Below are 13,639 nucleotides of genomic sequence, written 5' to 3' on the forward strand. Positions count from 1 at the left end.
GCCCTTGTGGATAGGAGGCAGCTTGCTGAGCCATATATCCCATTTGTATCTTGCCTGCAGTTGAGAGAGGCTGTTCTCTAAACCCCACATGAGAGAGTTTCTTAAGGATTGAAATCTCCACTTTTGATTGATCTTGTCTCACCAGCAGTCCCCTCCTGTGGTCACCTGTTTATTCTCCTTGCTGAAGGTTGTACTTTTCCTAGTCATAAAACTACTAGCTCAGATATTGGCCAAGGTTATGAAGTGGGAGCTGGATCTTTAAGAGGCTCTGGTGTAAGCAGTGGAAGTGATTTTTCCACATCAGAGAGAGGCATTGGAGCCAGGGGGATCACTGAGAGTACAATGGGTGTTGGCCTTTTGGGCTGAAAGTGGTGGGGAATTGCACAAAAGAAATTTGATAACCAGGTTAGCTCTCTCTCTCTCTCACTAAGGAAAGCTATTACCTGTAGGGCTTTTTTTTTTTTTTTTTTAATCTATCCTTTTTAAAGGAAGTTAGTGCTGGGACCAACCTCCCTTAGGCAAGACACAGAATTAGATGGATCCTTATTTTTTTGATCCAGAATACCTACTAGCAATGGAGAGACTCCCTCCTTCTGTTCTTAGGCAATTACTGCCAGTATTCATTGTTAGGAAGTTAGAGCAGTTATTTGCATGGGGCTCAGCAAAAAGCTTCTGGAGTTGTCACAGCAGGCAGTTCAAGTTTACTTTGCAGCTTTTCCTTGCTGTGATGAATGTGTTAACTTCAGGAATGTCCTCACCTCGTGGCCTCTTTTGTAGTTTGTCTTCTGTAGAACCAATTAGAGCGATTTCCATCGCTCCAGCCTCTGCTTGCCAGATGTTTCCTATCGCATCAAAATATGTGCAGTGCTTGCCATGTGCGAACTTTCGTATGAGTGTGTTATTTAGAGGAAAGGAAAAAAAACCCTCTGTGGCTGATTCCTCTGCCTGGAATGCTGAGTGGGAAAGCTGGAATGCTTACTGAGCCACTAGTGGTTCTGGCAGCAAACCATTTCTGTTGCTTGCTGAGCAAAGAGACCAAGGGAATGGAGAAGTTCTGTAAGGAACAGTTAGCGTGGGTTAATGAACATCTGTTTTGTTGAAAGCTGGCATGGCAAGGTGTACTTCTAATTTTTGCCTTCTCCAAGGCTTTCTAAAATGAGATCATGCCCATAAAGGACCAGCAGTGCAAAGATCCTGAGCTGATTTTTATGAAGCTGAAACGCTATCAGGATAACTGAATATTTAAGGATAAGGAAATGAAAGTCCCCAAAGCTGCTGTTGAAAAAGAGAAATTGCCTAACACAAGGCACAAACTGGAGATGGTCAGTGATGGAGAGCCTGGATTTTTCCTGTGTGAGCAGGAGGTGATGCAAATGGGCCAGTGTGTATGGATCAGAGGAGGAGTCATTGCTCAGCTCTTCGCCTTACTCCTTTGTCAGTGTGCTCCCACAGCCCTGTTGCAAACACCGGATACTGGGGATGTGCAGGAGCTGCAGCTTCACTTGTGACTCAGAGGATGTTGGGAACCATGGATGTGTCAGCCAAGATGTCATTGCCTGCTTACAAAGGGCACATGCAGTTAGTGAGGGTGCTTCATTCAGCAGTGTAAAAAACGGACATTTGTACTCTTGAATATTTGTTCTTTTTTCATTTAAGCTTACTGAGCACTCTGATGTAACTGTATAAGTTGTAGAAGCTAGAGAAGCATTGACCCAGGTCTGCTGTCCAAACACACACAAATTCCCAACTGCATAGATGACAGCAGGTTCTTTTTCTTAATTGAATGTGCTAATTCCTTTAAATTCCACATCAGATTTAAGAAATCTGGGCCTGTTTTGTAGAGAAAGTAACACTCTGCTTACTGGAGCTGGTGAGTAAAACAGCACAGCTTGCCCTGCATCCTGGTGTTGTCAGCTTCCAAGTATTTAGCTGTAAAATAAGTAAATACTTTTTTATGTTAGAATTCAGCGAACACTAAGATGTTTTCTGCCAGGCATCTTTTATGAAAGCTGCAATTTTGAGTTAAATTTTTAGTAATTAGAAGCTTAAAATCTCTTGATTTTTATATAGGGAAGGAAAGAAGAGTGTTCTTGGGAGTTCTTTCTACTTAAGAGCTTTTTGCATAAACGTGCCTGTTGGGACTATAGTGGGATTGCGGCAGTTTTAGTCTTTTTTTTTTTTTTTTTTTTTTTTTTTTTTTTTTTTGTCTTGATGATGCATGCAGACTTACACAGCATAAAAGAAAACCAAAAAAAAAACCAGGAAGGATGTCAAACCTTTGCTTCTGTGTTTTGTGTAGAGAAGATAAAGTTTTATGAAGTTGACATTACAATAGCTATAAATCTTTATGCCTGTCCATTGAGATCTACTGTCTGGAGTCACTGAGACAAAAACCAGCTGGAAGAATGCTGCATTAGCAAGAGGAAAACATCTGTTCTAGCTGGCATTTTTTGTTTGAAAGATGTTAACTCTCTTATGCTCGACTCTTGGGCCAGTTCTGTCTTTATTTAAAAAAAATATCCAAACAACTAAGGCCAAACCAAACTTCTTCATCTTTTCAGTCCTTACCAGTGATACATTCAACTAAATGTTGACTGAATCCATTTTAGTCTGCAGGTAAATACAGTGGGCCATCCTACCTTACCTTTCTTGATACCAATTATGCCTCACCTTCCTAGGTACTGCCAGATGTCTCTAGACTATATTTATTGCTTGTATTAAGTAAGTCAAAAGCTTTAAAAAGGTTCTTTTGGCAATTTCTGCAAGGAAAGATCTGTAGGAGACAACTTGGTGGATATCTGGTGTTGACAAATATCCAGATATTTTGAGTAGGTCTGGTGCTAATCTACAGTGCCTACTGCTTGAAGGAGCAACTTTCAGAAACATCTCTCAAGGCAGTAGGTTTTGAAGTTTGCCTCTGTACAGAAGGGCTGTCTAAGCTAGTGAAGACTAAATCACTGGGAAATGCTGTTTGTAATTCAGTGGATTTCCTGAGAAATTGGAAATCTGTACACACAAAACACCTACAGGAAGCATAAGGTTAGACTGCTTAGGCACTCAGATTGTCTTCAGGTGAAGGTTAGCTGGTAAATCTCCGAGGCAGAATGCACCTTTTTATTGGATGGGTGCCTGTAAACACAGAGGAGCACAGATCAGGAGCTCTGGCTGATTGGGGCACACACGAATGAGTCACTGGCAGGATCTAGCAGGGATGTAGCCAGCATCACAGATGTGCTCGTGTTACGTGCCCAGTTTGGGAAACCTTGGCTTGTCATGGAAGAACATGAGGAGGAGGGTAACACAAACCTGTGGGAGATGCCAAGTTTTTTTTGTTCATGACTCACCAAGGCAGTAGCAAAATGTACCTGCTGCTCCCTGACTAATGCAGAGGTTATTCAAGAGCATTCAAAGAATATTGGAGGTTACTAGTTCAAAGTTTTATGCATTACATAATTTTGCTTCAATGACTGACTCATTTGGTCAGTTTTGTTGGTAAGTAGGCAGTGGTAAGAGGGAAGTGTTGGAGAAGGAACTCTAACAGAATATATCTGCCTTGGCTCAGCTGACAGTAGAGTTTGTTCTCTGTCCTAATTACTTCTTGATAAGATTTATCACCTTTCCCAGAGGCAGAATGAGCACAGCAGTACCTGCAGGCAGTCTATGAGTCTCAAAGAGAAAACAAGTCAGGAGGTGTGTTTGGGGTGCGGTATTTATTTTGTAGGTTTAGAAAAATCCATTATTTCCTGAAATACCATTTTGCATGGCTCTGTGTACAGGAAGCAGTATTTCTTATCTGTAAAGCAGAATGCTGTTGGCTGTATGGAAAGGGAAAAGACCAGCTTAGAAGAATTAGTCTTTAGTTGTAATGCACACATTCTGAGGCACATTTGTGCCTAAAAATCTCAATTTTTTGAGAGCAAACTAAGCATAGCATTGTCCAGCAAAGACAGTTAACAGCAGTTGTAATGTCTTGTTTTCCCCTAGCTTTTTTGTGGGTCAGTAGCATCAGGAACAGAATGTTGCCTGTGGTATTAAGGAACACTTGCATCATCAGGGAGACAATTACCTGGATATATATTTGCTAAGAGATAGGATTCTCATATCGGAAGGCATGCCTGAGAAAGTAGGAGACTGATACGCTGTCCAAATAAATTATAGATAAATTCACCTTCTTGTGTATTTTATTTACCTACCATATAAAAACTCAGAATGATGAAACTGAAGATTTACAGATTTTCAGTAAGACTTTAAAAGAAATATAAGTATATAATGCAGAATGCTTTCTTTTCTACCTTTGCAGAGCTCTTTATGTGGAATACAGGCCCCAGGTTTTGGGTTTGTCCTGCATCCCCATATAGATGACAGGAGGGTGTAAACATAAACAAAACCTTCTTAAAAGGATTTTTGTTTATTTATTTATCTAATTTTAAGCTTGCCCATGATGATACTACCAGTGTTTGAGTTGTGCCAGATCTCAAAGGATTCAAGACACAGGACAGATATCTATCTTCTGTACTCCATGTTTTAAATCAAGAGGAATACTTTCTATTCTGAAGCAAAAAACCCCCTATCTTATTTTTAAGTTTCATCAGGACATAACTGAATTTGATCTCGACACATAAAAATATTCCAAATGGAAGATCTGTTTACTGTATTCTTGTGTAAATTACTTTGCGTGTTTCTCTAGGTTAGATTGAAATCATCTCTCAGCAAAGCAACTGCAGTTTGGCAGCTGCTGTACTGGTGGAATAGAATGTAACATAATATCCTTTCCAAAAGAGTTCGTGCTGATAAACTGGAATACATTTAACTGGCATGGTCTTTTCAGTCAGAAGTGTTGGACTTCACTGTTTGTAAAACCCACCAAAGTGACCATGACTTTTCCCACATGGTGACATTTGTTATGAATGAATCTATGTTCAAACTTGCCCATCTTTGCTGATCCTGCCCCTGCACAGTGACTGGAACTGCTCTTGTTCAGGTGTCCTCCACGCACTGCTGTGGGCACACGTTCTCATGTCACTTTTGGTGTTGTCTGATCATGAAGTTATGGATGCCCTCAGCATCTGCAGCAGAAAGTTTCAATCTGGAAGGGTTTGCAAATAGAACATGGTGGGTTCATCACATGGAGGAATAATGTCAGTGGAGTTAGGCCTTGATGAGAAGACAACATACAGAGAAGACTGGCAATCTAGGGTATGTCTGTGGGTCAGTTGTTAGTGAAAAGTCAGGTAAATAGCTTCCTTCAGTAGGAATGAGGCATTAGAACTATTTTAATGTGGATTATTAGAGGAACTGCTGTGGTTTGAATTGATGTTAGCAGGATGCTGGTAAGGAGCTCAAAGACTGTGGGCATTTAAGACAGCTTATCTCTACTTGCCTCAGGACCTGTCATGCCTTTTGTTGTGTGCCCATTAGCTGCAGTAGTCAAAGTCCCGGAACTCCTTGATTTGCGGTTTAGAAGGTGATTTACAAAGCTACTTTCCCTGCATGATTTTTGCTTTTATCAGGCACAGCATCTGTCTCTCAATGTGGGGAGAAATGTTGTTACAGCTGGAGCCCAAGTCTGGTTCCTATACATTTATCTGTCTTTTGCACTCTGAAATCTCTTGGCACAAGCAAGATTCTCCTGCTGCAGTTTGCCCAACACCTACCTAGGTTTTCTAAAAAATGCCCTCTGTAGTAACACAGAAGAGTCAGTTACTTATTGCTGAAGGATTTGAAGGTAGTATTTCGTTTTATAACAGGAAAGCCCTCCCAGTTGCAAGAGCTGGGTGAAATCACTGGCACTTTTGTAGGAAGGAGTATTGAAGGCTCTGTGGACAGTACTGAACATTAACAAATTCACAGAAGCATGCACACTGATCCTGCCTTTGTGGTAACAACCATAATGAACTGGGAGACTGTAAAGACTCCATGTTCACCTTCAGTGAAAACCTGTGTCCTGCTTTTCCAATGAGCTGTGAGAATAACCTGAAGTTATGAAACCTATGGCAAACACTAAGTTGAGTGTTGATTTTTTTTATTCCTCTCCTCTTCTTTTGTCAGTTGTGTGAATACAAATACAATAACCCTCGTTGTTAAGGATATAATCTTTGCTGCCTAGTTTTCTTTCATTCAAGATTGTCAGGAGCTGAGGGGAACAGGAGAGAAGTGTGCTGATGGCTTAGCATGTGGAGATTTCAGTGAGAATAGGGAGCCATGCAGTGAGAATAGGGAACCAAGCATCCCTGTTGGATGTGCAGCACAGATTAGATCCTGTGTCCAGATTAAGGAGCAGACACTTCAAGATCCTGCTTCTCCAGTCATCCAGGTCAGGTATCTGAAACAAAGCCTGCTCTGTCTACCTGCTGTGTGCATGCTCCTCTTCTGTCTATGGAAATGAAGCAGAGATGAGAAATGAATTGTTAGCACACACCAAACTCTTACTTCTCTGTAGGGTCAAATCATAGCTGGACCAAACATGAATTGAGACTTTTGAGTATTACAGATTCTGCTCAAACAGAGTTTAAAATAAGACTATCTTGTAGACAGCATTGGAAGGAAGAGATTAATACTTGTGAAAAAGGTTTTGTGAATGTTTTGTCTTTTGCATATTCTTGCCTTTATTGCCTAGATATCTGAACAGGAAAAGGGAATTCACTGTTGACATGATAGGACACATTGCATAAGTGTGAATATCAGGAAACAATTTGTGGCCTTTTCAATTGTTTGTTGTGTCTGCTTATACGTGGGAATGCTTTCTCTTTAAAGGGACCTTTGAGCTTTTTCTTCCATTAGCGAAGAGATTACAAGGCTAGTGGAGTGGAGTATAGGTAATTTTCTTTCCTCAAAAAAAAAAAAAAAAACTTAAAAAAAAAAAATCACTGTTAAGCACCCAGTGTGCTTGAAGAGTGGGAGGAAAAACAGAGATTTGGTTTGGGTCATTCTCTGAGTTTATTATCTGAGTTTACTCCTTAACTTATTTTATCAGAGACATGTTCCCAAAAGCTCAGAGTCTAACCAGACACAGTGATGCAGAGGTGGGCATTGTTGTTTCACAAGGCTGTGATTTTTGATGAACAAATATTGCTTGCCTAAAAGGAAGACAAAGTGTAACCTAAACATGAAGTACTTTCTTAGCAATTTTGCATTACGCTTTTGTCACCAGTACAGGAAGTGCCTGAGGGGAAGACAAGGCTTCTCCTGGACTTTCCCGTTTTGTGCTTCCTGTGGTCAACTTAAAATACAGTGCCAAATTATGTTTAGAAAGTTTTTAAAGAGGCAAGGTTAGCAAGAAATTACTTTGAACTTTACATAGGTAGTTGAGAATCATCCTCTATACTTCTGTGTTATTGCTACCTCAGTGAAACTCCTGGCTTCTTTTTGGGAGCAGGGAGTTTAATTGTAAAAAGCAAGCTGATAAACATTATTGTTGGACAGAGCCTAAAAGCTTTAGTCCAAGGTTGTAGTTAGATCAAACAGGCAGTGTCCTGTGACACTTGTGCCAACCTTTTCCTAGAGTTGGTGTGAGCTGTGAGCTGGCAGCTTGCAGAGCTGTACTGCCCATACTGCAGAACCTGTGTGCTGCCAAAGAAAAGCACAGAGTGGATAGAATTTGTGTTCCTGTGCCCCGCTTGTATATCCCTGCAGTTCTTCCTTTTGGGTTAGTGCAGGTGGTGTGAGGCTGTGTGACACAGCCTGTGTGGGCACAGAGCTCACGGGATGGGCAGCGAGCCTGTCTCAGGTAGGGGTGAGGGCAGCGTGGGTGAGCGCGCACCAAGGCACCCTTGGTCTCTAGCACCGCGCTGTGGTGTGCAGGACTCGGCATGTCAGAGCTGCTCAAGCACTTCTCTTCCTGCTTATTCACTCTGAGCTGAAGGCTTTGGGCTATTGGTGCTGCAAACCACAAATGCTAAGGACAGATTTTCTAGAGTCTGTTTCATGTCTGAAGAGCTGATTGTCAAGATGGTTGGTATTTTCTATGTCCCAATGTGTACTCTAGCTCACCTTGCTTATTTTCAGTTTGCCTTGAGTTGCAAACACACCTATTGACAGTATGAAGGTACATTTCAAAGGCATGCCTAATCTCTCAGTATAGCTGTAATTGTAGCAGCTGCTTCTTAAATCAGGCATTCTCTGGCAATTCATGCCAAAAATGTAACCGGAGTTGGCTATTATACTGTTAAACACCAGTGGTTTTAAATCAATCTGGCCACAGTTTACAGCCATTGTGTTGTTGTTACTAAAGATAAGTAAAAGCACATTATGTATAGTAGTGTTGTAGTATGATCCTAGATTCCACAAACTTCAGCATTTGGAGCACTACATTCTACCTCTGGTACCTAACCAACTTTTTGCAATCTGAAAAATTCATTCAAAAGTAGTTTTACTCTGATTTCGTCACATCAGGGGTGAATGGCCCCTTGATGATTTCTGACAGATCAATAAAGCTTTGCCTTCCTGCTGATGGGAAATAATCCCCATATCAAAACAAGTACAGAATGTGTTTTGTAGATGTGTCCATGTGTTGTGACACCCATGTCCTTCTGGCCTCTTCTGGGAATGCATGAATAATAAAATTAACTTCTCAGCATGCAGCATAACCATGATTGTGGAACAGCCTTTCATTTCCAGATTCCACCTACATACTATCATGAGCCACTTTGTAAAAAGAAGAGGCATTAAAAACTGAACAGGAATAAAGCTTTAGGAGAATTGAAGTTTACTTTTCACTTGCTTGGAGTGTGCATTGCAGTATATGACTGTAGCATATGTATAGAAATTATATCCTTTTTGGATTATATTTACCTTACCGTAGTATTTGGTATCCAGAAGAGGTTTAACTCTGGCATGCCTTTATTAGTACTCAGTCAAGTTTCTGAGAGGGAAAAATCAACCTAGAGAAAAAACAAGCTACGGTGTCTGGAGGACCTTTACAGATCTCATTCCTTTGGCTCACGCAGAATTTAAACAGCAACACCCACAGTGGTTTTTAGAACACACCAGCATATGTTGGTATATACCAACACAGGTGTTTTAAAATGTTTTGCCATGTTCATTCCTAGGTGTTACCAAATGGTAGATAATATTAATCTTTGTAATCAATAGTTTTGAGTATTTATGCTTGTAATCATAACAGTGTGGGGGTTTATTTGCTGTCACAACATTAACTAACTGTTGTTTGCATTCAGTCATGTGGCAATAGGCTGTTGGAAATATGTCCACCATGTATGTGTAAAAGTAAATACGGCTGGTGAAACTGTGTGTGTTTGTCCTCAATACCCTGAGCCTCACCTCTCTCCTTACAGTATCTTTTTAATCAGCTGACAACAGAGTTTTGCCACAAAGCAATCAGTCTCACAAATAGTTTTGGTCTTGTAGGAATCCTGACAAAAGTCTCTGATGTCCACGCAGATGGTCTGGAAAACGAGTCACTTGCTAGTTCTCTGACTCACCCCCATAGATGAACAATTTTATAACTTTTAAATAATTGTTTGTGAATCATGTGGAGGGCTGTAAAGGAAGATGTATGGCACTCATTTTCATGCCAGTACTTTTCCCTGACTCAAATAGGAATTTAGTGAATGGCAGTCAAAGAGCACTTTCAGAATATCTGGAGAAGTACTGGGATCTCACAGAGAGCAGAAGTGGCACAAAACCTGAAATTTCTTTGCTCTCTCTTTCCTGTTGGATTTTTTTGGCTTTGTGTTACCTTTTCATGCCAGTATTTCTTCCTTTAATCATTGGACTGTTATTCACATCTTGATTATTACACTTTGTCCACGATTTTACCTTGTACACTCTCATATGTCTCAACAGGACTCTCAGCACAACTGAGTTGAGGTTGCACACCCAGGTTTTGGATCACAGCCTAAATTGCCGTGCTGACTCTTACAGAAAGTTAAAGTTGTGTCCCCACCATCCTCTTCGTTTTAATGGGGTCTGCACTGTGCCTTGAGCAGATCTCTGTGCTCTACAGAGGTGCAGTTTCTTCAGGCTCTTTGCAAAATAGATTTATGTTTGTTCTGTGCTGCTGCTCCTCTGTGCTCTCCAATTTCCCTTCTGAGAAGGTTCAAAAGATGAGGGGCAGTGTCCTAATAGGGCACAGCTCATTTCTGTCTCTGACTTTCTACTTTGCCCACTTGTTTACATTAGAACATGAGCCACTATCCTTTATTTGGTGTCATCAAACTGTAATGATTCAGCTCTGAGAGGCTGGATTTACAGTCAGCCAAATGAAACACACAAGTACATGTAAGTTTGTAAAGCAGAGGGCTTGTCCTTGTGGTTTTTAAAATAAAATATGCTGGTATGTTCTAAAAACCACTCCGGGTGCTCCTGTTTAAACTCTGTGTTAGCCAAGAGACTGAAATACATGGAATTCTTGAGTAATAAAAACCCCAATGTTACAAGAAAATCCACTGACAAATTTTTTATTGTGTCATGGTCTTTTCTGAGTAATTGTGAAGAAAAATGAAATATCTTTCACTTTGTACATGATCTAATGAGCAAAATTCTAAATCTGCTTGCATTATTTCTGTGACCTGAGGTCAGTACTTTGACATAATATGAATTTATGAATGAAGTACTGTAATTGACCTTTCACATCTCAGTTTCAAAATGTAAGATGAAGTGATTTGGTGGAATTAGAATGGTGTAATCTTGCAGTAATATTGTTAAAGCACTCTGGATCATATTACCCATTTGCAAGTTTACAGTGGTGGTGTTTCAGTCTTCAAACATAGCTTAAATTGCTGTTTGACCAGGATAGTATTGATATAAGATAGTTTGTATAGGAAACTACTTTCTTTGCTAATGTAATAGTATTGACTTGGGAGTGAAAATTCTGCTTACTTGACAAAATATATCCATAGCCATATGTGAATTTGAAGATTATTTTAAGATCTCTGACCACTCTGAAGTGAAGAACCTGGTCTGGCTGATCTGTAAAAACCTGATCTTTGGCTGTCTCCTAAAGAAGTCAGGACTCCACTGGTATGGGTTGCTGGGAATGATGAAGTGCTCATCTAGTGGTGAGGACAGTACTTGCAGCCAGAATATCTGGCCCAGGAATGTTCTCATCACCTTTATGAGGAAGAGTTTTGAGCCATGTCCAGGGATTTTCTGTGCATCACTGACATATGTGGCTGACTGTTTCTAGACTGACTGTTTTTAAGAAATCTGTGCTACTCCAGTCAGATCCTGCTGCCACCTTAGGTCAGTGGGGGATTTTTTAGCTTCTTTAATGAGTCTGGGAATCAGAAAGATTCTTGCCATCTCAGCCATCCCAGAAGGGAGCACAGGTTGCTCACCAGTTTGAATGGGGCTCACACACTTTTAACCAGCTATGGAACAAGTGCTGCTTAATTTGTGTAAGCAGCTCCCAAGATGGAAGGTTTGGGTAATTCACATCTGCTCAGTCAGCTGTGGTTGTGATTTTTGTTGTCCACTGTCATCTCCAAACTCTTTCCTGCACTCCCAGGTTGGGATTCCTCAGTGTGTGCTGGAAATTGTATGAGATGGTGTCTTTGAGGTTATGGTCTTTCAGAAAGATGAAATCTCCCAGATTCTGCAGGCACAGCAGTCTCTTCAGGTCCTAGGGTATTGTTTAACCTATGAACTGCATGTGTAGCTGAGGAAGAAACAAAGCAGGAAGGACTTGCCTGTTCAAATACAGACTTTTGATTTGGATCTGGTTATCTCAGTTTCCTCTGTAGCCAGTGGAAAGAAACAGGTGTTGCTGGGATGTGACTCACCCCATCCAAAGCAGTGTCCCAACAACCATCTGGCCACTCAGACCATCACAGTGTAGTACAAGTTTCATCAGGGCACGACTTATTCATGCAAGGAGTCAATAATCCACATTTCCTTTACAGGCTCAGAGCATCTTTGCCATTAGTTGAGAATTACATTATGCTTATTTGACCCACGTATATTTTTCTCCACAGTAATTGTTTACTATTCTGATCTGTTTTTCATTGTCTAATCTCTGTTCCTTGTGTTAATTGAACAGAGAAAGAAATATGCACAGGTTAAGGAAAATTTTGGCTATTTTTAATGGAATAGATGGCCAAATGTCTTCCATGTGCATTCATGCTTCATCAACTGAGTGAGACGATAGGTTTTCCATTCATAGCAAGAATAACACTCTCAATTCCTGTTAAACAGTTGTTCTTATTTTACCCTTGTGCTGGCAAAAGCAGATTCTGGAACACTGAATTTGAATGGGGTCTCCACTACTTCAAGCAGGAGAAATTTTGTGTCACAGGAAACTGCATGCTTATGGCTCTATCTGTGCTATAGCTCTCATTTTCAAGTGTGCCAAAAAGGATGGTATTCATGGGTAGTCTCAAGACATTAATCTTTCTCTGTGAGCCAGTCTTGGTGAGCAAATCCTGGAAATATTCCTCTTTCAGGACCTTTACAGAATGCTTTGACATCTAATGTTTCTTTTAGAATATGAAACCAGACTGGTAGAATTGCTGGAGTGTTAATTTACTACATGGTGTCTCTCTTCTGGAGGAAGAGGGAAAAAACTGGAAAGCAGTAGTCTCCCACTGGAATCTTGGCTTGAGGTGAATAGATGAATGACAAAATCTTTGTTCTGCAGTAGGGCCTGTCTGACCTTTCCTTTCCTGTTGAGTTGTGAAACAACAAAGTAAACATTTAACTGAATGTGGCAGCCTGAGACAATTGGCCCTATTGTAGAAGGAAAGCCAGTCCCTTTACTCTGCATAAATTCCCTTTGCTGGCAATGCTAATAGAGTTGCAGTGGAAAAAAGCCAGGCCTTTCTTTGGGCAAGACCCAAGTTTAAGCAGAAATACAAGTAGTGTGTGGCTTGGTCCCTGAAAATGTCCTGGATGCAGCAGGGCTGCTGAGGATCACTCATGGTCAGAGCATTTTCAAAAGGATTTTGTTTGTAGCATAGGAGATCAATTTGCAATTCTGAAGTCTTCAAAGTCCTGCTAATGAGGGTTGTTGGGACTGGTTGGGTATGATTTCTTTACTAATAGAACAATGCCAGGATGGAATTGCTGGGATGTATTCCTTCTACAGAAAGGAGTAATTGCCAAAGTGGTTTCCTTGATCTCATGGCACTGTCATGACACTGCATTCCCAGCTGAGGTGGGCTTCTGAGCATGAATAAACCCATGAGTTCTAAAATACTATAAATGTACCTATAAATGTTCATCCAACTCACATGGATGCAGTCTGTTCCCTTCTTCCAGGCTTAACAGTTCACAGCAGCCTTCAGCTGTGCCTTGTGATGGTTTGTCCCAAGGCTGGAGTTCCCTGCTGAGGAAGCCCTTGCTAATCCTCATGCACTACTCCTGGCTTTGCCTATTTCCAGTCCATGAGAACATTTTTGTCCTGCCTTTCTGCTGTACGTGTACGAAACAAACTGCAAGTAGAAAAGGACAGCCTGGAAAAACATTTATTTTAATGGTAGTTGTGCCTATCTGATAAATATGCTGGCCTGCTCTGTTCATTATGTGGTTTGTTTTTTTTTTTTTATTTTAGAGCAGACTGATAACTGAATTGCTTTTAAACAGATTAGATGCCAGTAAGCATGGTACATGTTTAATGGACATTAACTGCACTTACATTTATAAGGAGTTTAATTTTCTCTTCTCAACTGAGCTAGAATGCAAATGC

At 40.7% G+C, this 13,639-nt stretch overlaps 1 protein-coding gene across 13 annotated transcripts in view; it reads left to right on the forward strand.

Moving 5' to 3' along the window:
* Window positions 1–13,639, forward strand: part of LOC110472503 (uncharacterized) — a 111,214-nt gene that overhangs the window by 35,244 nt on the left and 62,331 nt on the right. The window contains exon 1 of one of the 13 annotated variants that reach the window (XR_014949798.1): window positions 3–6,313. The exons of 10 other annotated variants lie outside the window; for them this stretch is intronic. The gene's annotated coding sequence lies outside the window, so the exon portion shown is untranslated. Of the gene's footprint in view, window positions 1–2; window positions 6,319–13,639 lie in introns of those variants that run through there. 2 more of the 13 variants (XR_014949792.1, XR_014949793.1) reach the window with 2 other exon arrangements.

Source organism: Lonchura striata, chromosome 21, assembly GCF_050655825.1.
Source record: "Lonchura striata isolate lonStrDom1 chromosome 21, ASM5065582v1, whole genome shotgun sequence".
Taxonomy (NCBI): Eukaryota; Metazoa; Chordata; class Aves; order Passeriformes; family Estrildidae; genus Lonchura; species Lonchura striata.